Genomic DNA, 20,767 nt, shown 5'->3' on the forward strand with positions numbered 1-20,767 from the left:
AGGGAGTGTTTGTATAGTTTAGGCACTGCTCATCTTCAGATTTCATGTGAAATTTGTGCAGGTTTTATTGCCACGGTGGTCAGTGATAGGCATAAACTAATTTTAAGAGCTCTGTTGCCTGCTTCCTCTTCTGCAGTTCCTTCAATATCAGGGGCTCAAAGCCCTCGAGACGTCATAAGGCTTTGGAAACTAGGGAGTCTAGAAAGCGCTCCCCTGTTTGATCTCTTTCTTCAGCTCTGAGTTTGGAGCCACTTTCTAAAATAAAAAGGGCTTTGGATCCGACATCACTGGACCAGTATCCCCGAGATTAAGATCTCCTTTTCTAATGGAGACTCCAAGAGTTCTTATCCTCCCTCAGTAACCTCCTCTGTCAGGTCTTCGTGGAATCTTTCTGAGCATGATTTGGCTAGGAAGATGAGAAAGTTCCACAGAGTTCAGATCTGGATGGGGGTCCTTCAGACTCCATCCTCCATTGAATCCGTAGGTCTACAGCCTTTGACAATACTTGTAGAGACTCCTTCTCTGATCCAACTTGAGGTTTCAGAGCTGTCAGATCCCGAGAGTCAAGGTATTGGATCAGAAAATGTTACCTTCCTGGACTCTGACTCTTTCCCTAATTCATTCGGCTCAGAGTGTTTCAGAGCAGAACCAGTCTTGGAGCCGAAGCATTGGCATTTGGTCTGGGGGGATGCCTTTGACACCAATGGTTTCGGAGCTATAGTTTCCCCTTGGTGCCTCAGAGTTGGAAAGCTCAGGTCCAATTCCCTCTTTGGGGGTGGATCCTGGAGGGAGTGGAACATTAGCTGCGGCAAGAGCTTCAGATCCATGGGGGCTGATTTCTACTTCTCTTAGACCTCCTACCTTTGAGGTAGTGGAAAGGGTTTTCTCCTATCCAGAGGATTCTTTTATCATCTCTTCAGATCCTATTCTCATTCCTACTCTGGATTTGAGTGCTAAGTCTCATCATCTTATTCCACAGGGACAGTCAGCCCATAAGAGCTTCCAGATAGTTCCTGCACAGGGACTTCCCCTTTCTTCCAACACTTCTCCAGAGCATCATACTGAAGAGGTTCCTCCGAAGAAATTGTGCAAAAGGAGACACTTAGGTTCCCCTCAGGAATACTTGACAGAGGACACCGATTTTGATGAAGGGGCAGGATCACCCAGATCTTCACCAGAGGACATCTTATTTGGAGACATTTTACAAACCCTAAGCCAAAAAGGTGGATGATCTTACCGGAACCCATCTCAGGAGGAATCAGTGTTCCTAGAAGCTTTCAGGTCTTGCCCCTTTACATCTTGGGTTACTATCCCCACCTCAACCCAGCAGATGTGCTTATTGACCTTGCCTCCCACTGAGCATGGAAGGAGAAGAACTCCATAGAGCTCATCCCCAAACACCTGGACAAGATCCGCAGTACACCATCAGACAGGCAACATTAGAACAAGGGGATTCCTGTAGATGCAAAGGTTGTTACAGCAGCCATGAAAAAGAGCATAACAAAGCACCTCTGTCCATCCCCCTAACAGGGAGTCTAGGGCTTTGAACAGAAATTGAAAAATGAGTATATGCATCAGCAACCTTTGCTATACAATCACTGAATTACCTGGCACATTTTATTGGTTACAGAGGGACTTAATAAAGGAACTCTTTAACTCTATTTCTGAGTCCATGTCAGCAGAAGGAAAAGCTTGTTTTTCACGACTGGCCACCCTACAATCTATATCGAACACATCCATGAAGTTAATCTCTCTTGAGGCTGAAGGTTCCTCACAGGCTGCAGGTACAAGCATATCCATTAGGAGGCATGCCTGGATGCACTTGCATGACTTAAAGGAACCCTTTAAAGCTTCATCCATCAATGCTGTTTTCATGGATCTCCCTTTTAGGGCCCACCATTAAAGAGACACTTTCTTGTAGTGAACAAGATGGGAAGACCCTATCTGCCATAGGAATCAGTTTTTCTACCCCACAGAGATCTTTCTCAAGAAATCAGCACAGTTGTAAGAAAATGTGCTTTTGGTAATCACCGACCCTGGAAATTACCGTCCCATTAGCTTGACAAGCCTTATCTGCAAAGCCATGGAGAGGATCATAATGGATCTCATAAATAAAGACATAGGGAACTTGCAGACTTTGGATCCAACCCAGTTTGGCTTTGTCAAAGGCAGATCATGCCTTTTAAACTTGGTTGACTTTTTCGAAACAGTCACCAAGGCCATTGACGAGGGAAAGGCAGTCCATACAGCCTACCTAGACCTGGCGAGGCTATTGATACAATACCTCACTCGGGTATCATTGAAAAACTCATCAACTTAAATGTAAACCCATACATTACAAGATGGGTTGCAAACTGGCTGAGTGACAGAACCCACAGGGTCAGAGTTGCTGGCGCCATGTCAGACTCAAAGCCTGTCACAAGTGGTGTTCCACAGGGCTCAGTCCTGGGCCCACTCTTGTTTGGCATCTACTTTTCTGAAGTACAAGCAAACACAGGAGGGTTATGGCTGACAAAGTTTGCAGATGACTGCAAACTGGGCGCCGTAGTTGAAAACACATCCAACACAGATATCCTTCAGAAGGGTCTCACAGAAATGGATAACTGGTGCCAGAGCCATGGCCTCAAGTTAAATGCCAAGAAATGCATAGTCATACCCTTCGGGAAAAATAAGGTTACCCCTAGCTACCATATAGGTGGCAATCCCTGAACACAGAAGAAGTTATTAGGGACCTGGGAACCCAGGTTGACAGTAGCCTTTCATTCGACACTCATATTGCTAAATTAGTTAGGAAGACCTTCTACATTGCCCACCTTATCATGAAGGGATTCACATCTAGATCAAGGGAAGTCATAGTCTCCCTATACTCATCACTCATCAGACCAATGATCGAGTACAATGCCCCATTCGGAATGTATCTGACCCGACACTTGCAGCAGCTGGAGAGGCCACAAAAGTTCCTCACCAAAAGGATAAAGGGTCTCAAAAATCTGTCTTATGCTGCCCGACTGAAAGAACTCCAGTTATATTCAGTTGCTTACCGCTTGCTCAGAGGTGACCTATGCCTGACATACAAGGCCATGTCAAACCCAGATTTGATGAACATGCCTCATCTCAAAAAATCTAGATCCCTCAGAGCCACAAGGGCGGGAGACTTAAACCTCGACACGGTTATTAATAGGATGTGCTGGAGGGATAGATTCATCACCCAAAGACTCCCTATGCTGTGGAACAAAATCCCGGTTTATGTGAGGCAGAGCACCTCGTTGGCCTTGTTCAAGAGGAATCTTGACCAATGGATGGGAGATCGCAGATACACCCCAGGGGTTACCTCAGTGTCACTGCTTGACAGAGGCACAGCAAAATAATGGGCATAGTTTCTCCAAACTAAAGGAGTGGCGTAAGCCACAAAACTATGGGCTAGGCTTATAAATGCCCTCGGGCAGATAGCCTAGTATGAACCTATGAACCTAAGAGACTTTTCAAGATTCACATGGAGATTTGTCTCCCAGAGGTAGAGGGAAATAATTATAATAATGGAAGATGCTGTCCACATGGCAGAGGATATCTGCAAAATCAAGGGTCTCAAGATTCATTTTTGAACAGACCCCGGCTTTCCTGAAAGATTGCCCGACTGTTGTTCTCTGAAGACAGTCTGGGATGCTTGTCTTTACACCAAGAAGCCTGAGCAGCCATCACAAAAGACAAATCGGTGCAAAGTATCATATCTAGAGGATATTTTATTCCCTTTTTACAAAATCCACCAAGGATAAGAAAAAGTCTGCTTGATGTTCCACCCAGTCAGCGGGTGCAAGCAGCTCTGGAAATCCAAAAGCTGCTAGACAAAAGAATCATCCAAGAGGTCCCAGCAAACCAAAAAGCATCCAGTGTTTACTCATTGTTCATTTTAGTGCCAAAAAAAAAAAAAAAAAAAAAACAGGAAACCTGAGACCCATCCTGGAACTCTGTTATCTAAGCAAATTCATAAAGAAATCCGAATTCTGGATGTTCACAGTTCAGTCCTTTTTACTGTTGCTGCAGAAAGATGACTGGATGTGCTCTATAGATCTGAAGGATGCATGCTATCACATAAAAATGAACAGATGATCCTGAAGATTCTTTCAGTTCTGTCTGGAAGCCAGTCATTATCAGTTCAGAGCCCTGCTCTTTGGTCTCACCACAGCCCCCAAGGTGTTCACCAAATGCATGGTAGTTGTTGCAGTTCATCTAAGACTGCATGGATTCAGGGTTTTTCCTTATTTAGATAACTGGCTTCTCACAGCATTAACCAGGCATCTATTGATAACAGCCAGAGACTATCTTTTTAGTTGACTCACCCTCTAGGTATCACTGTAAATCTTGCAAAATCCAAATTTCAAACAATACAAGTCTTGGAGTTTACAGGAGCTTGCCTAGGCACAGTGAATCTTCAAGCTTTCTTACCACAGAGCAGAATTCTTACTCTAAGGTTACATGTCAATCAGGCTCTGTCTCATCATTTTCTTCCAGCCAAACTGATTTTAAGAGCTCTGGGATCAATGGCTGCTGCAATCCCATTAATACCAACAGCTCATTTTTACACGAGAATCCTTCAGTAGTCCATTCTACACCAACCCTTACAATTTCCAATAAACCTCTCCAGGGTATGCAAGGATTTGTTAGTATGGTGGATCCAGTCCAGTGACATTTGCGAGGGACCCCCTTTCTCCTTCTTCACCCATTGCCACATTGACGCCTCTCATTTTTGGTGGGGGGCATTACTTGGAACAGACTGTTCAAGCTATGTGGACTCCAATAGAGAAAAAATTGCATATAAATGTCCTGGTGATGGGAGCTGTCCAATTAGCATTGCAGGCCTTCCAGAACTCTCTCCATCTGGGGACAATTGATATTCAAATGAACAATATGTTAGTGGTTTAGTACATCAACAAACAGGGGGAACCAGATCTTACCCTCTTTGCTGAGAAGCAATGAGAGTTTGGCATAGGCGTTCTTAGCCATCTGCTTTCTTATAGTGATGCACATTCCAGGGAAATCAAATGTACTAGCAAACAGGCTCAGCAGAACTATCCTGATGCGTCATCGATGGTCCATAAATCAGTCATTGGCAAACATGATCTTCCACTGGTGGGCTCAACCATGCTGCGACCTATTTACTTCTCCCCTCAACAAGTGCAGCAGGTTCTATGCCCTAATCCCCACTCAGACAGTCACTGAGAGATGCACTAGTCCACATTTGGCCCTGTATTCCTCTTTATGCTTACCCCCTACTCTTAATTCCCAAGTTTCTTCTGAAAGCCTTCAGGTTGAAGAGCAGAGTAGTCCTCAGTGCCCCCTTTTGGCCTCTGCAGATTTGGTTTCCCTTCCTTTGGTCTCCTGTAATATGTCCTCCATGAACACTGGACCCCAGTCCAGATCTCATGTCACACCTATCAGGCCTAACTCATCCATACATTCCAGGCCTCAAATTTACTGCAAGGTTTTCCAGTTCTAATGATGGCTAGACATTCCAGGCTTTCCTCGCCTGTTCGAAAAAAAATGTTTTCTACCCAGAAACCATCTACAAGAAAGATTTATAAAAGTAAATGAAAGAGATTTTTCTTATGGGCTCAGCAGAGAAATTTGGATCGTTTCTCTGCTCCATTCCCTGCTGTTTTAGAATCTCTTAACATTTCTTTTTCAAGGTGAGGCCAGTTTCTTTGCTGTTAACGTTCACCTGACTGCCATTTTAAATTTTTACATTGGAAATCATGCTTTTCCTTTGGCATCATCTAAGCTGTGTAAAGCTTTTCTTAAGGGTACTTTTCTACTTGAGCCACCTATTAAGGACCTTGTACCACCCTGGTATCTTACTTTAGTTTTACAGAGTCTGATACAGTCATGCTTTGAATCCTCCGCAAAACTGGACCTCAAGTTCCTTTCTTGGAAAACAGTTTTTCTCGTAGCCATAACTTTGGCAAGGTGAGTCTCTGAATTCCAAACACTCTCTTCAAAACTGACTTGCTTGATCTTCCATAAGGAAAATACTTATGGAATAAGAACTTCCAAAGTTGCATAAAAAGCAAACATCAATCATTCAAGTCATCAGTTTGCCAGTTTTCTTCCCTAAATTTGAGAATAAAGGAGAGTACATGCTCTGTTCTTTAGATGTACATAGGCAACTTTGTTTCTATCTTCATAGAACAAAGGAAATTAGAAAGACTGACCAATTATTTGTTTTCTTTGCAAAAAACAGGTTGGGTAAGCCTGTCTCAAAAAGTACCATAGCCAAATTAACTGATTGTATTTCTCATGTGTACTCAAAAGCTTTGGTCTTGCCAAGACGGCCAAAAGCTCATTCAAGTAGGTCTATGGCTACATCATCTGCTTTTTGGTCCATAGCTTCAATTGATATTTGTGCAGCTGCCACTTGGTCTAAAGCTCATACCTTTGTGGTTCATTATAAATGGGACATAATCTACAGGAATAGAGTTACATTTGGCTCTGTGGTACTCCAGAACATCCTTCCATGAGAGCCACCCAAGGTTACTGTAGCTGGGGGCTTTGTCCCATTTATTGAGGAACGAATGAAAATGACATCAGCTATTTAAGTTATGTACTTACCATAACTATGCATCTGTGTTATTCATTTTCATTGTTCCTCAACTTCCCTCCCGCCTTCCCCCTTCCTTGTCTTTGGGAATGACCTGATGGAGTTTATCAGGAACCACTGTTCCTGTTTGAGCCCCTGATCTGTTCTGTTACATCTTTTTCTATCAGTGTTGTGGTTATGTTAAATTTTTCAAACATAGCCAACTTGATTTGAGGTAAAGCAGTGATCAGGGGCATTGTGGGTAAAGATAGGAGCTCGAGAGTTGGATCCTAGACTGGAAAAAAGTGGCCGAATTGGATCAGCTCTGAACCCAATCGAGGAAGAATGAAAATGAACAACACAGATGCATAGTTATGGTAAGTACATAACCTAAATTATTGCACTGGCTTACATTTTTCTGAGGAACATGAAGTCTGAAACTCAAATGTCTTGGTATTAGTGACTTTAATCCTCAGTGATTTTCCAGAAAATCACAATTTTATTGGGAAACACACCAAAAATGTTTGGCAAAAATCTGTACAGTTGAGAGGTATGTGGAGATTGCATGGGAACCCTGGCCTCAAGGCAGAGAAAGGTAGTCCCTGAGGGGTTACCTTAGCTACATACGTGAGTAACATGCCCTTATAGATATCCACTGCATTCTAAATGCTGGAGCAATAGTGGTCATGCACAGAGCTACAAACTCTGTTGCTTGTCTCTTACCCCTATGGGCTGTAGGGCTCTTTCCTGTCAGGGGAACAAGTAGGCTGCATGGGGCAATGGAGAGAGGAGATGTTAATGGTCACTGGGACAAGGAGGAGAGAAAACATTTCCCCTTTTTAGCAGTGAAAAAAGATGATATGTACTTACTGTAATGTTCCATCTGTGTTGTCTATTTTCATTCTTCCACAACCATTGGGTTCAGATCTGACCCTCAGATCTGACTTGGCCGTTATTTTAACTCATGGCCAACTAAAAACTCTCCAGCTCCTCCCTAACCATAACATACCTCAAATCTTGCTTGCTAGATGAATTAAGTAATAAATATCAGAATAATGTTCCTAATAAAGGAAAAACAATATCTAGAGCTCCATACAAGACACTGTGGTGTCTTTGAAACATCTTGCTGTTCCATAATGACAAAGGTTGGTGGGTGGGGAGTTGAGGAAGAATGAAAATGGGCAACACCGATGGAAAGTTATGGTAAGTACATAACTTCTTTTGTTTTCATTTTCATTCATTGCTCAACAATTGGGACAGAGTCCCCAGCTGCCTAATATCCCAAATGGACTCTAAGAAAGGATGTTCCTGAGCATGGTTGAACCAAAAGCTGCTGTTCCCCTTGAGATCAGATTCAATTTGTAATGAGTAATAAAGGTATGAGGATTAGCCCAAGTAACAGCTATGCATATGTCATCCATGGAATGATTGGATAAAAATATGGTTGAGGTTGCCATAGATCTAGTAGCATGAGCTCTTAAAGATTTTGTCAGTGAAAAGCACGATTTGTTATAGACATAGGCTATGCAGTCAGTAATCCACCTTGCCAATGTTACCTTTGTAACTGATTTGCCTAATTTATCTGCATAGGCTATAAATAACTGGTAAGATTTTCTAATCTCTTTTATTCTCTGTAACTAATTGTCTGTGAACATCCAGCAAATGAAACATATATTCACCTTTGTTTTCAACTTTTGGGATGAAAATGGGCAGATTAATAGGCTGATTCATATTGAATTCTGACACCACCTTAGGAAGGAAGGGCTGGTTCTTAACATCACCCTATTGCTATGGAAAACCAAGTAGAGGATAATGCTTGAAGTTGTGAAATTCTCCTGACAGAGGTGATAACCACTAAAAATATCATCTTCCAGGTCAAAAATGTAAGATCACATTTTCCTGCTGGTTCAAAGGGGGAGTGGATAAAGGCCTGGAACAGAAGATTCAAATCCCATGGAGGAGTAGGATCTTTATAAAGTGGTCTGAGTAAAATAGTACCTCTTAGGAAAGCCTTGCATATCTTGGAGCCTAGAGAAGACTTATCAGCTCCTACATGAAGGTTAGAGATTGCTGCCAATTGAACTTTAATAGTAGAGGAGCTAGCTCCCTCTTTAAAAATTTCTGCCAAAAACTCTAAGACACTTTCTGTAGAGGCTGAAAAGGGATCAGTATATTTTTGATGGACCCAAACAACAAACTTCTTCCATTTACTCTTGTAGATTTTCCTAGCAGAAGCTTTATAGAAAGATAAAAGTATATGAAGCATAGGAGATGAGAGCATAGGTTGTCTGGCTATTAACGGAAGTGGAGAAACCATGCTGTTAGCTTGAAGTCTGAGATATTTGGATAAATCATGTCTGTTGGGTAAGACATAGGTCTGGAATCGGATTCAGAATCCAAGGTGGGTAAAGAAGATTAGGCCAAAGGAAGGGGAACCAAACCTGTCAAGGCTGGTAAAGTGCAATGAGAATGATTTTGCTCTTCAACCTTGCAGCTTTCTGTAGAAACTTTAGAAACAATAGAGTTGGTGGATAAGCATAGAGAAGACTGGAAAGTCAATCTTGGAGCAGAGCGTCCCTTGGTAATTCCTCCGTTGGGATTAGAGCAAAAACGCTGCACTTGTTTAGGAGAGGTGCAAAAAAAATCGCAGGAAGGCTGGCGTCATTGACTAAAAATCGCTTCTATCACGTTCCTGTTGAGAGACCACTCATGAGGTAGTAGAATGGACCTACTCAATTTGTCTGCTATCATGTTGGACTTCCCCAGATTGTGCATTGCTGTCAGAAAATGGTTGGATGAGATCACCCATTGCCACTGCTTCTCGACACTAGGGGTAAAACCTAGTTCCTCCTTGTTTGTTGATGTACCAATCTACTGACATATTATCTGTTTGGATTGCAATCGTCCCCAGAGGTAGAGCATCCTGAAAGGCTTGCAAAATGAAATGCACTGTTCTCATCTCCAAGATATGTAGATGCAAATTGGCCTGTACTGGGGACCAAGTGCCTTGGACTGGTTTCCCCAGGAAATATCCCCCCCACCCAATCTGGGATGCGTCCATGGTCACTATGGTCTTGGGTTGAGGGAGAATGAATGGATGGTCTTGTAAAAGCTGATCTGATCTTATCCAAAGGCATTTTTTGCATGCCTGTGTGATCCTTATTTGAACTGACATCTGCTGATAAAGAATTGACCATTGGGACACTAGCATCCACTGTGAAGAATTCTTATATATCTTGCCAAGGGGACTAGAATTATGGCATCTGACATTGGCCCCAAATGTTGAAGAATCATCCAGGCTAAAATGTTGGTGCTATGAATAATTTTTGCGACCTGGAATCTCATTGTTTGTATTCTGGCTAGTGGAAGTGTAGCTATTGCAGATACTGTATTGAAATATGCCCCTGTCAAGTTCAGTGATTGAAATGGTTGGAACTGACATCTGTTGTAATTTATTGTAATCCCCAGAAGGGGAACAAGTCTGGTGTACCTGGACTCATGCTGTTATGAGTAGATGCCTGGTTGGAGCGGTAATGAGTCCATTGTCTAAATACAGAAACACCTGGAATCCTTGAAGTCTCAAGTGAGCTGCCACCACTGCCGTGCATTTGGTTAATACCCTGGGGGCAGTGGTGAGACCAAAGTGCAAGGCTCTGGACTGGAAATGACTGGCTCCCAGCCGGAAGTGTAAGAACCTTCTGGATCGCCTTTTTATTTTTATGTGCTAGTAGGTATCTTGAAGGTCTGTCAAGCACATCCAATCGTCCTTGCCTAGGAATGACAGGATAGACTGAAATGTGACCATCCAAAACTTTGTGTTGAACTGACTTGTGCAATTTGCTGAGATCCAGAATTGGTCCCCTGTTTTCTTTGGCACTAGAAAGAATATTAATTAAGTTCCGGAGGGGTAAATGACCCCTGATTGCCTCCAGAGGGGGTCAATTGAACCTGCTTTCAAGAGTATTGATGGGGCTTGTCAGAGAATGTGTCGCTAGACCTTTGGCTTTGTGAGCCACCTCTGCCTCATGGGTGGCATCTTCCATTAGCATTCCCCCCTGCATCTAGGGGAACCGTTTCCATGTGGATCTTGGAAAGGACCACAAGATTTTTTTAACCATATTTCCATTCAACTCATTGATTCCTAGAAAAGGTCATTTGAGGGGTCGAAAAACATACTCTTACAGCAGTGAGAGTCTTTCCATCTTTTTCACACCTGGAGAGTGTACTCTTTACCTTGGGGCCAAATAAGGAAGATCCGTCAAAGGGGAGCCTTGATGAAAGTATACTTGAACTGCTCTGCAAAGTCACACAAGCACATCCAGGTGTATCTTCTTATTGAGATGCCTTAACCCGTCGCCACTGAGATAGCCTCAGCTGCATAAGAGATAAGCCTGATGGATGAATTTGAGATGGACTGAAGGGTGGCCAACTGCGAAGCTATCGAAGCTTGAGTCTCTGTAGTAGTGGTCTCTGAAAGATTATTTGACAGTTCCTTTATCAAATCTCTGTGCAACGTAATAAAATCTGCCAAGTAGTTCAGCAACCTAAGAGCAAAGGTCACTGAAGCATAGACATGCTTCCCAAATATATCCAGTGTCATGGACCTCTCTATTATGGGGATGGACAGTGGAACTCTATTCCACAGGTTTCTTCTTTGTGGCTGCCGCCATAACCATGGCATCCACTGGTACTCTCTTGCTCTAGTATTCCCTTCCTGTCAGAGGTGCTAAAATTCGGGCTGGTCTCTTGGGGATAGGTTCAAACTTATCAGGTTGCTTCCATGTCTGCTGAGAGATCAAATCAGTGAGCTCATCAGTGGGTGGAGTTACCCAGTAGGTAGATGGGCCAGATCCAAATGCCTTCAGATAAGGATTTTTGGAGGACCAACCACCCCATTCCTTAAGAGTCTTCAGAATGTCTCCAAACGAGATGTCTTCGGGTAATGATCTAGAGGATCCTTCCTCTTTATCAAAATCAGTGTCTTCTGTGATAGATTTCTGTGAGGAATCCAAGTACCTCCTTTTGCAATTTCTCTTATGGGGTACTTTCTCAGTGGGATGTTTTGGAGAAGTGTCGGAAGAGACAGTGACACCCTGCTGGGGAGTCTGGAGGGGTTGAACTGGCTGTCCCTTTGCTGTCGAATGTCTGGGCTCATGGTGCAGAGACACATGAGATGTTGAAGGAAGATCCGAGTAGGGAGAGACCATCCATCTCACTGAAGCAGAGAACATTCTCTGCACTTATCTCAAAGGCAGATCATCCCACAGAGAAAGAAGCTGATGAAGCCAAGAAGCCATGCTTCTACCCAATCAGTTCTGTCTGCCCCAAAGGCAATCTACATGAGGCACAGATTGGAGCCAAGCTATCCAGAGCCAAGGTTCTGAGAGGCAGAAACAGCTCTGAAAACTTTGGAGTTGACTCCACCACCTCGGATCCGATCAAAATGCTTTGGCTTCAAAAGCCACTCAGTTCTAAACTCATGAGAGCTGGGGAGCTCAGAGAAACCATCGGATCCAAGGATACCACTATCCTCGGATCCAATCCATATGGTCTCAGCAAACTCTAATTCAAGGACTCTGAAGCACAATGTCAAATCAGAGAAGGAGCTGATGTTGGAGGGGTAGAGCTGGCCAAGGCTTCTGGACCTGAGGGGATAGGAGCCAGGAGAACTCCCATCTGTATCTGTGCAGAGAGAAATTTCCTCTTCATTCTATCCACGTTGGCTTCGGTGAGACTCCTGGAAGAATGAGATGAAGCAATTGATGATTAGGAATGCTGTCTGTGAAGGAAGGGAGATGGGACCCTAGATGGCACTGGGTCTATAGAGGGAGAGTATTGGCTCTTAGGAAGTACCTTAGGATCTGAAGTACTCCGATCCGAAAACATCTTAGTTAATGCTGTGGAAGTCTTGGAGCTGGATTGCTTCGGATCCAACCTGGACTTTTTTTCTGGAAGCTCCATTGAAGTCGAAGTTAAAGAATCCAACTATTTTGGGGACATCTTTGGAGCATCCTAAGAAGTTATCTTGGGGGGGATTGATCCCCAGATACAGCTTTCGAAAAAGTAGTAGGCAGTAGGCATTTTAGAATCAATTTATTTTTATGGTCCACTGTTGCTCATGGATTAAAACTCTTGCAAACAACACATTCCACATTAAAATGTTCTGGGCCTAAAAAAGAAGTTATGTGCTCACCATGACTTTCCATGTCAGTTGTCCATCTTGCCTTCATCCTGTACTTGTGGGTTCGGAACCGATCCTCAGTTCCGATTCGGCCTTTTACTAAAGCTTGAAGTCTCCAACTAGGTTATGGCTTACTCCCTATCCCATGATGCTGTAGGGCATATCCCAGATCTTGTTTGCTGGTATAGTAATATGTCTATTAAAATATTCTTCATTGTGTTATAAACCTAGAAATATTTCAGAGAATATTAGATGTCAAATAGTAACCTCTCGATCCTCCAGGAGCTAAAAAGGCTTGGGGGTAGGAGGGTGGGATTTACAAATGAAGGTGAGATGGACAACTCACATGGAACGTTATGGTGAGTACATAATTTCTTTATGTGAAGTTGTCCTATTTCATCTTCATTCTGTACTTTTGGGACAGTGTCCCTAGCACCATTTTTCTTGGGTGGCTCATGGGAGAACATTCTTCATAACAGTGGTCCCAAAAGAGGCCCTGTCCCTGGAGGCCAAATCCACTTTGTAATGAGTGATAAAAGCATGAGGCCTGGGTTTATATCATAACTTCAAAGTTTGAAAACTTCGAATCTCATACGATATGAGCGAAGTTTTCAAACATCAAACGTTTCAACGGAGATCGCCATAGGGAGTTTTTCCCTTCACTTCAATGTAGTGTAATCTCGGAGTTGGTATATTTAAGTAGCGGGGTGTGGGGGGTGCAGGGGGGCTTGCCCCCCCCCCCTGCATAGAGCATTCAGGTAGATTTTTTTGATTTTACTTTGTTTACATTTTAAGTTCGATGTTTGAAAACTTCACTCATATGGAGTCGACCATATGAGAAGTTTTCAGACTTCGAACTTATAATATAGACCCATGAGGCCTTGCCTACATTGCTGCCATGCAAATGGTATCAATTGGCAAAAGGCAGAAGAGGTCGAAATAGCCCTGGTAGAATGAGCTCTTATTTTGTCTGAAGGTTGTTTGTTCACAGAATCATAAGTAAATGATATGCAATCTGACAACCATCTGGATAGAGTGGTTATTGCTACTGAAGCCCCTTTCTTGCAGTCTGAAAAGGAGACAAACAATTGGTCAGTCTTTCTGAAGTCCTTTGTCCTGTGTAAGTAGAAACATAATTGTCTATGTACATCAAGTTGGTGTAGCATGTATTCTGCCTTATTGGCATACTTGGGGGGGGGGTGGTAAGTCTGTGGATTGTTTTAAGTTTGATTGTGAGCATACTTTTGGTAGAAAAGATGGGTTTGTGCGAAGACTCTGTCATTGTGAAACAGCATATATGGAGGTTTGATAGATAATGCTTGTAATTCTGAAACCCTCCTAGCTGAAGTGATAGCCACTAAGAAAATCATCTTCCAGGTTAAGAATTTCAAGTTGCATGAAGATGCAGGTTCAAACGGGGGAAGAATTATATGAGATAAAACAAAATTTAGGTTCCATGGAGGTATAGGTGTTTTAATGGGTGGTCTTAACAGGTTAGTACCTCTTAAGAAAGCTTTACAAAATCTGTGGGACATAACATTCAGTCCACCTCCTCCAAAATGAAAATTAGAGATTGCTGCTAATTGTACTCTAATAGTAGCTGCAGCTGCTCCCTCATTAAAAAGTTTTATAAAAATTCCAGTATAGAAGCTATAGATGCAGAGAAAGGGCCTATATGATTTTATAATGCCCAGGAGGAAAATCTTTTCCATTTGCTGATATATAATCTTCTTGTAGAGACTTTGTGAGAAGAAATCAGGGTATGTTGCACTGAGGGTGAAAGGTTAGATAGCCTGGCTATGTTTAGTATTGGAGCAACCAAGCTGTCAACTTGAGGGTTTAAAGCGATGGAGCATTTCCAAAAGATGAGTCAGAAGATCTGGCACTGGGTCCAGAATCCAAGGCTCCTCCTGAAAATGAGGCCACAAGGAGGGGAACCAGATTTGACAAGGCCAGGAAGGGGCTATAAGAATTTAAGGACCTTCCCAATGCACTGGCATTCTGAAGAACTTTGAGAATCAATGGAAAAGGAGGGAAGGAGTAGGGAAGACCCGAGAGCTAATCGTGTATAAGTGCATCCCTTGGGGATTCCCCTGGAAGGGGGATTAGGGCAAGGTAGCTGCTGTATTTGGCATTCATGGACATAGCAAAGAGATCACAGCAAGGCTGGCCCCATTTTTGGAAAAATCATTTCCGCAATATCTTGTTTCAGTGACCACTCATGAGGCATTAGTATTCCCCTGATGGGTTTGTCTGTTATCATGCTGAATTTCCCCAGGATCTGTATTGCTACCAGAAAGCTTTGGGAGGACGTTGCACACTGCCATACTCAGAGCCTCTTGACAAAAGGGATAGGATCTGGCTCCTCCTTGTTTGTTTGTATACCATACCACTGACATATTGTCCGTTTGGAACTCAATCGTTCCTAGTAGGAGATAGTCTTGGAATGCCTACAATGCAAGAAGCACCGCTATCATTTCTAGGACATTGATGTGCAAGTGGGCCTCATGATCCTGCCAAGTGCCTTGGACTGTTTTTCCCTGATAATGCCCCCCCCCCCCAATCTGGGAAGCATCCATGGTCACTGTGGCAAGCAGCTGTGGAAGAACAAAAGATCGGCCTAATGTGACTTGATCAGAGTGAAGCCACCAACGAAGGTCTTTCTCTTGCAAGATTCTGTTAACATGATCTGGTGCAACACTGGAAGTTCCTGCATGGGCCACTGAGTAAAAAGCAGCCACTGTAGAATCTTCATGTGCAGCCATGCTAAGGAAATTACGTATATAGCTGCTGCCATGGTGCCTAGCACTTTTAGAACTGTCCTTGCTGGAGTCTTCCTTTTGAAAAGAAGGTCCAGAAGCTGTACCCGAAGGGCTGTTACTCTCTCTGTTGGAATATTTACCATCATTTTTATAGTGTCTAAATCTGCACCTATAAAGGCAATACATTGAGATCACAATAAGGCAGATTTTCCATAGGTTATTGTGATCCCTAGATGAGAACAAAGCATCAGAGTGATGTCTCTTGCTTCCATTAGTAGATGCTTGGTGGTGGTGAGGAGCCATTCATCTAGATATGGAAACACCCGGAATCCTAAATGTCTCAAGTGAGCCGGGATTACTGCCATACATTTGGTGAACACTCTGGGGGCTGTGGTGAGACCAAAGGGCTGAGCTCAAAACTGGTACTGACTGGCTCCCAGCCAAAAGCCCAGATGACTCCTGCATGGCCTGTCCATTTTTATGTGGTAGTACACATCCTGGAGGTCTACAGAGCACATCCAATTGTCTTTTCCCAGAAAGGGAAGTATCCATCCGGAGCTTTGCCTTTTTTACAGATTTCTTTAGTCTACTGAGATCCAGTATAGGTCTCTAGTCCCGTTTTCTTTGGAACTAAAAAGAACCTTGAGTAAGTTCCAGATCCCATCTGGTCTGCAGGGACTGGTTGGATGACTCCCTTGTCTAGCAACTTTTGTATTTCTAGAGTTGCTCGCTTCCTGTGACTGAGTGGAACATCCGGAATATTTTTTGTGTGGAGTGGGAATTGAAAAGCTTATTGAGTAACCTCTGGATATGATGCCTTGTACCTACTTGCATTTTGTTATTTTTAGCTAGGCATCTTGGTCCAAGGATAATAGACCCCCGACTGCCTCCAGAGGAGGACAGATGGAGCTCCTTTCAGGAGCACTGAAAGGGCTTTCCAAAGAAGGATTCTCTATCTCACTGGTTCTGTGGACCCCTGCTGCCGCGTGGCCGGCATCTTCCATTATTGCTTCCCCCTCTGCCCCTGGGGGAAGGCTCACCACATGTGTCTTGAAAAACTCACTGGGATTTTTGAAACCACATTTTTCCTCCCTTTTGACTTTTAGGATAAGGCCTAGAAGGTGTGGAAAAATGGACTCCAACGCCGTTGCCCTACTCGCTCCCTCAGCTGCATAAGAATTGAGCCTCATGGATGAGTTGACTACTGAATTTAAGGTGGAGAGCTGAAAGGACGCTTTTATCTGATACCCCTGCAGCTAATGAACCCTGGAGAACATCTCCAAGCTCTTTCAGATCTCTCTCTAACCTAGTGAAGTGCATAAGATAATTCAGGGACCTGAGAGTAAAGATCGCTGAAGAAAACATGTGCTTTCCATATCTATCCATCTTACGTGACTCTGTTCGGGTGATGGACAGAAGTAGACATCTCTGATAACTCCTTGGTGGCCACCGCCACCACCATAGCATCTACCGGGACACCCTTTGTAAGGAATTTTTTTTTGGGGGGGATGTAATAAATTTATTTGGCCTTTGGGGGACAGGCTCCACTGAATCTGGAGACTCCCACGCCATTCTACAAATGAACTCCATAAGTTCGTCGAAAGGTGGAGACACCCAAGTGGTGGAAGGGTGAGACCCAAAAGCCTTCAGGTAGACAGACTCCTCATCAGAAGGGTTGATGGACTTCCAGCCGCCTCTCTGCTTAAGGATCTTTAGGATGTCTGCAAAGGAGACATCCTCAGAGGGCGACCATGGCGACCCTTCTGACTTGAGGTCTGTGTCCGATGTGATCGATTCCTCAGGGGAGTCCAATGCTTCCTCTTACATAATCTCTTGTGAGGGTCCTCTTCAGAAGGACACTCTGGAGAGGTTTCAGAAGAGATGGGTCATTCTGAGGCCTTGGGTGGCCACGTCTGTGTGGAATTGGTTGTGCTGAAATGGACACCAGTACCTTTGGGGGAGGAATGACTGGATCTGAAAGTGGGGCTGTTTCTGGGGACAGCACTCTCCTCATTGCCTCGAAGACCCCCTGCCTATGACTCAGAGAAGCTTCCGGCTCCAAAGAACTAGAAGGTTTCCCCAACACTAAGGGGGTTAGCTCTAAAGCTGATGTAGGAGCCAAGCTCACCCATGCTGAGGCCCCGAGAGGAAAGTTCAGATCCGATCTAACTGTCCCCCCCGGACCCAACCAGAGAGCTGCAGCTCCTAGACTCCTCAAGCTCAGACGGCACCAAGGCAGTTGGAGCAGAGGTTGGAGCCATAGATTCTGAAGCAGGTCTCTGCTCCGACGGTTCCACTACTATCGGCTCCATGCATTCTGGCTCAGAGGCCCCGAGACAGGTCTAAGGAGGAATCGATAGTGATGGGGTAGGTCCACTGTGCTCTGAAACCTGCTGGGTCGGATCAGACAACAATTTGGTTAGTGCCACTGTACTTGAGTCTCCATACAACCCGATCCACATCTTCTGATAAACTCCTGGAGTACCAGGAAGAGGGGGCAGAGGAAATCTTGATCTCTGAAAAAAAAAAAAAGGTGACCTCAAGGTCTGAGAAACCAGCTCCAGGACAAGGAACTGGCTCTGAGACTGCAGTACCAATGGTTCCAAAACAGGAGGAACCAAGGTTGAAGGTCTTTCAGGCCCAACAGATTTTGGGGCTGATGAAGACATTTTTGAAAATTTTTGAGAAGGTTCAGATTGATCCGAGGAAGATGATTTTTTACTAGACTTCTCAGATCTAGAAGGAATGGAAGAGACTTTTTTTTTATGTACTCTGACTTTCTTCCAAGGACTCAGAAAAGGAGGTCTTTAACAATCCTCTTAGAATGAGCTTGTTTTTTCTTTCCAGGAAAACCCTCAAACTAAAAGAATGACACAACTCCTGTAAAATGTATGTCTCCAAAGCAATAAACACATTCTGAATGACCATCTGTCAATGACATTTTCTGGGAGCAGTTAGAGCATTTCTTGAACCCAGAGAGTTTAGACTCTTTTAATTGCTTAGTCATGCCTATCAATAGAAAGTATTCCACAGTAATACTGCCAGTATAATAAAACTATTTGAATTGGAACAGAAGAAACTATTTAACTGTTCAAATATTAAAACTTTAAGCTTTAACTTTTTTTTTTTAAACAACACACCACACAGGGAAAGAAAAGGCCCTCTAACTTAAATGGGCTAGTTGCTCTCTAAATTAATTGAGCTGACTCAATGAAAGGATCCAAACTCCTTTCAAAAGGTAAAACCAACACCTGATAAACTAATAACACAGTACACATGATAATTCCAAAAGAACTGCTGGTAACAAATTTGCACGGATTCCCCAATGAGTGCTTGCTCACCTTAAATGTAACAAATGGAAGAACACGCTTCTCTCCTTAGTATGAAAAACTGGCATTTATTACCCAAAACACGAAAAACAAAACAATACATCCAAACAGTGGTTCTTTATCTGATGTCAATTTTCATTCATTTTTAACAATTTGGACAGAGTCCCCAGCTACTTGAATCCCCAGGAGGATTCTAAGGAAAGATATTCCTGAGCACTGTTGAGCTGAAGGCTGCTCTTCCCCTCAAGATCAGGTCCAATTTGTAATGAGTAATAAAGGTATGAAGATTAGCCCAAGTTCAGATGCACAGATATCATCTATGGAAGACCTGGATAAAAATACTGATGAAGTTGTCATGGACCTAGTTGAATGGGCCGTCAAAGGTTTTGGCAAAGACAAGCCCAATTTGTTACAAAGGAGATGCAATCAGTTTAACTATTTTACTAAAGTTACTTTTGCAACTGGCTTGCCCAGTTTTGTTTTCTTAAAAGAAACTGTCTGTTTTTCTGAATTTTTTTGTTCTATGCAAATTGAATCATAACTGTTTGTGAACATCCAACAAATGTAACATGTTCTCCTTTGTTTGTGAAATTTGGAAAGAAAACTGGAAGAGTAATAGAGTGATTGATGCTGGATTCTGACAACACCTTAGGAAGAAAGGATGGATTGGTTCGTAGTGCTACCCTCTCTCTGTGGAATATTAAATATGGAGGCTTGGAAGACAAGGCTTTAAGTTTAATTACTCTTTGAGTAGAAGTTATTGCTACCAAAAGATAGTTTTCCAGGTTAGAAGCTAACATTTTGCTGGTGGTTCAAAAGGGATCGAGTCAAAGCTTCTAATACTGAATTCAAATCCATGGTGGTGTTGGATCTTTAAAAGATGGTCTCAGAAGAAAGGTGCCTCATATAAATGGCTTACAAAGTTTTGAGGAAGCTAAGGTGGAGCTGCTAACTTCTATATGAAAATTAGAAATGGCAGCTAGTTGTATTTTAATAGTCAAGAAACTAGCCCTTTCATTAACAATTGTAGCCAAAAACTCAAGAAATGTATGTATTGGCACTAAAAAAATGATCTGTCTTTTGGATGTGCACAAAAACAAACCTTTTCCATTTACTTCTGTAAATCTTCCTAGTGGAAGCTTTATGGGAACATAAAAGAATATGATGGACAGGGGAGGATAGTCTAGGTTGTTTGACTATCAGTGGAAGTGGAGAAGTCATGAGGTCAACTTTAGGCCTAAAATGTCCAGGTGAATCATATTTGTTGGGTGAAACAGAAGGTCTGGAATTAGATCCAGAATCCATGGATGGTGAACTAGATGAGGCCAAAGAAAGGGGAACCAAATCTGACAAGGCCAATCAGGGGCAATGAGGATGACTGTGCTTTTCAATCGAGATACATTCTGTAGAAACTTGGGGATTAAAGGGATCAGGGCTTAAGCACAGAGGAGATCAGGGGGCCAATCATGTAGGAGAGCATTTCTGGTGAATCCTCCCCCAGTGGGAAGATCAGGGCGAAGAACCTGTTGCAGTTGTTGTTGAGAGGAGATGCAAAGAGGTCGCAGCAAGATTGACACCATTTGCAGAAAATCTTTTCCGCAACTCTCATTTTGAGAGACCACTCATAAGGTAATAAAATGGACCTGCTCAACTTGTCTTCTATCACATTGGATTTCCCCGGAATGTGTGTTGCTATCAGAAATTGACTGGATGAAATTCCCCATTGCCCACACTCTGAGCTTCTGGAAACAAGGGGTAAGGTCTGGTCCCTTGTTTGTTGATGTACCATACCACTGACATATTGTCCGTCTGAATTGGAGTAGTCATGGAAGAGAGAGAATCTTGAAAGGCCTGCAACATTAGGAGTGCTACTCTCATTTCTAGGACAGTGATATGCATGTTGGCCTCTTCCAGGGACCAAGTG

This window comes from Protopterus annectens, chromosome 12.part0, assembly GCF_019279795.1.
Source record: "Protopterus annectens isolate FY-2018-M chromosome 12.part0, PAN1.0, whole genome shotgun sequence".
Lineage (NCBI taxonomy): Eukaryota > Metazoa > Chordata > Ceratodontiformes > Protopteridae > Protopterus > Protopterus annectens.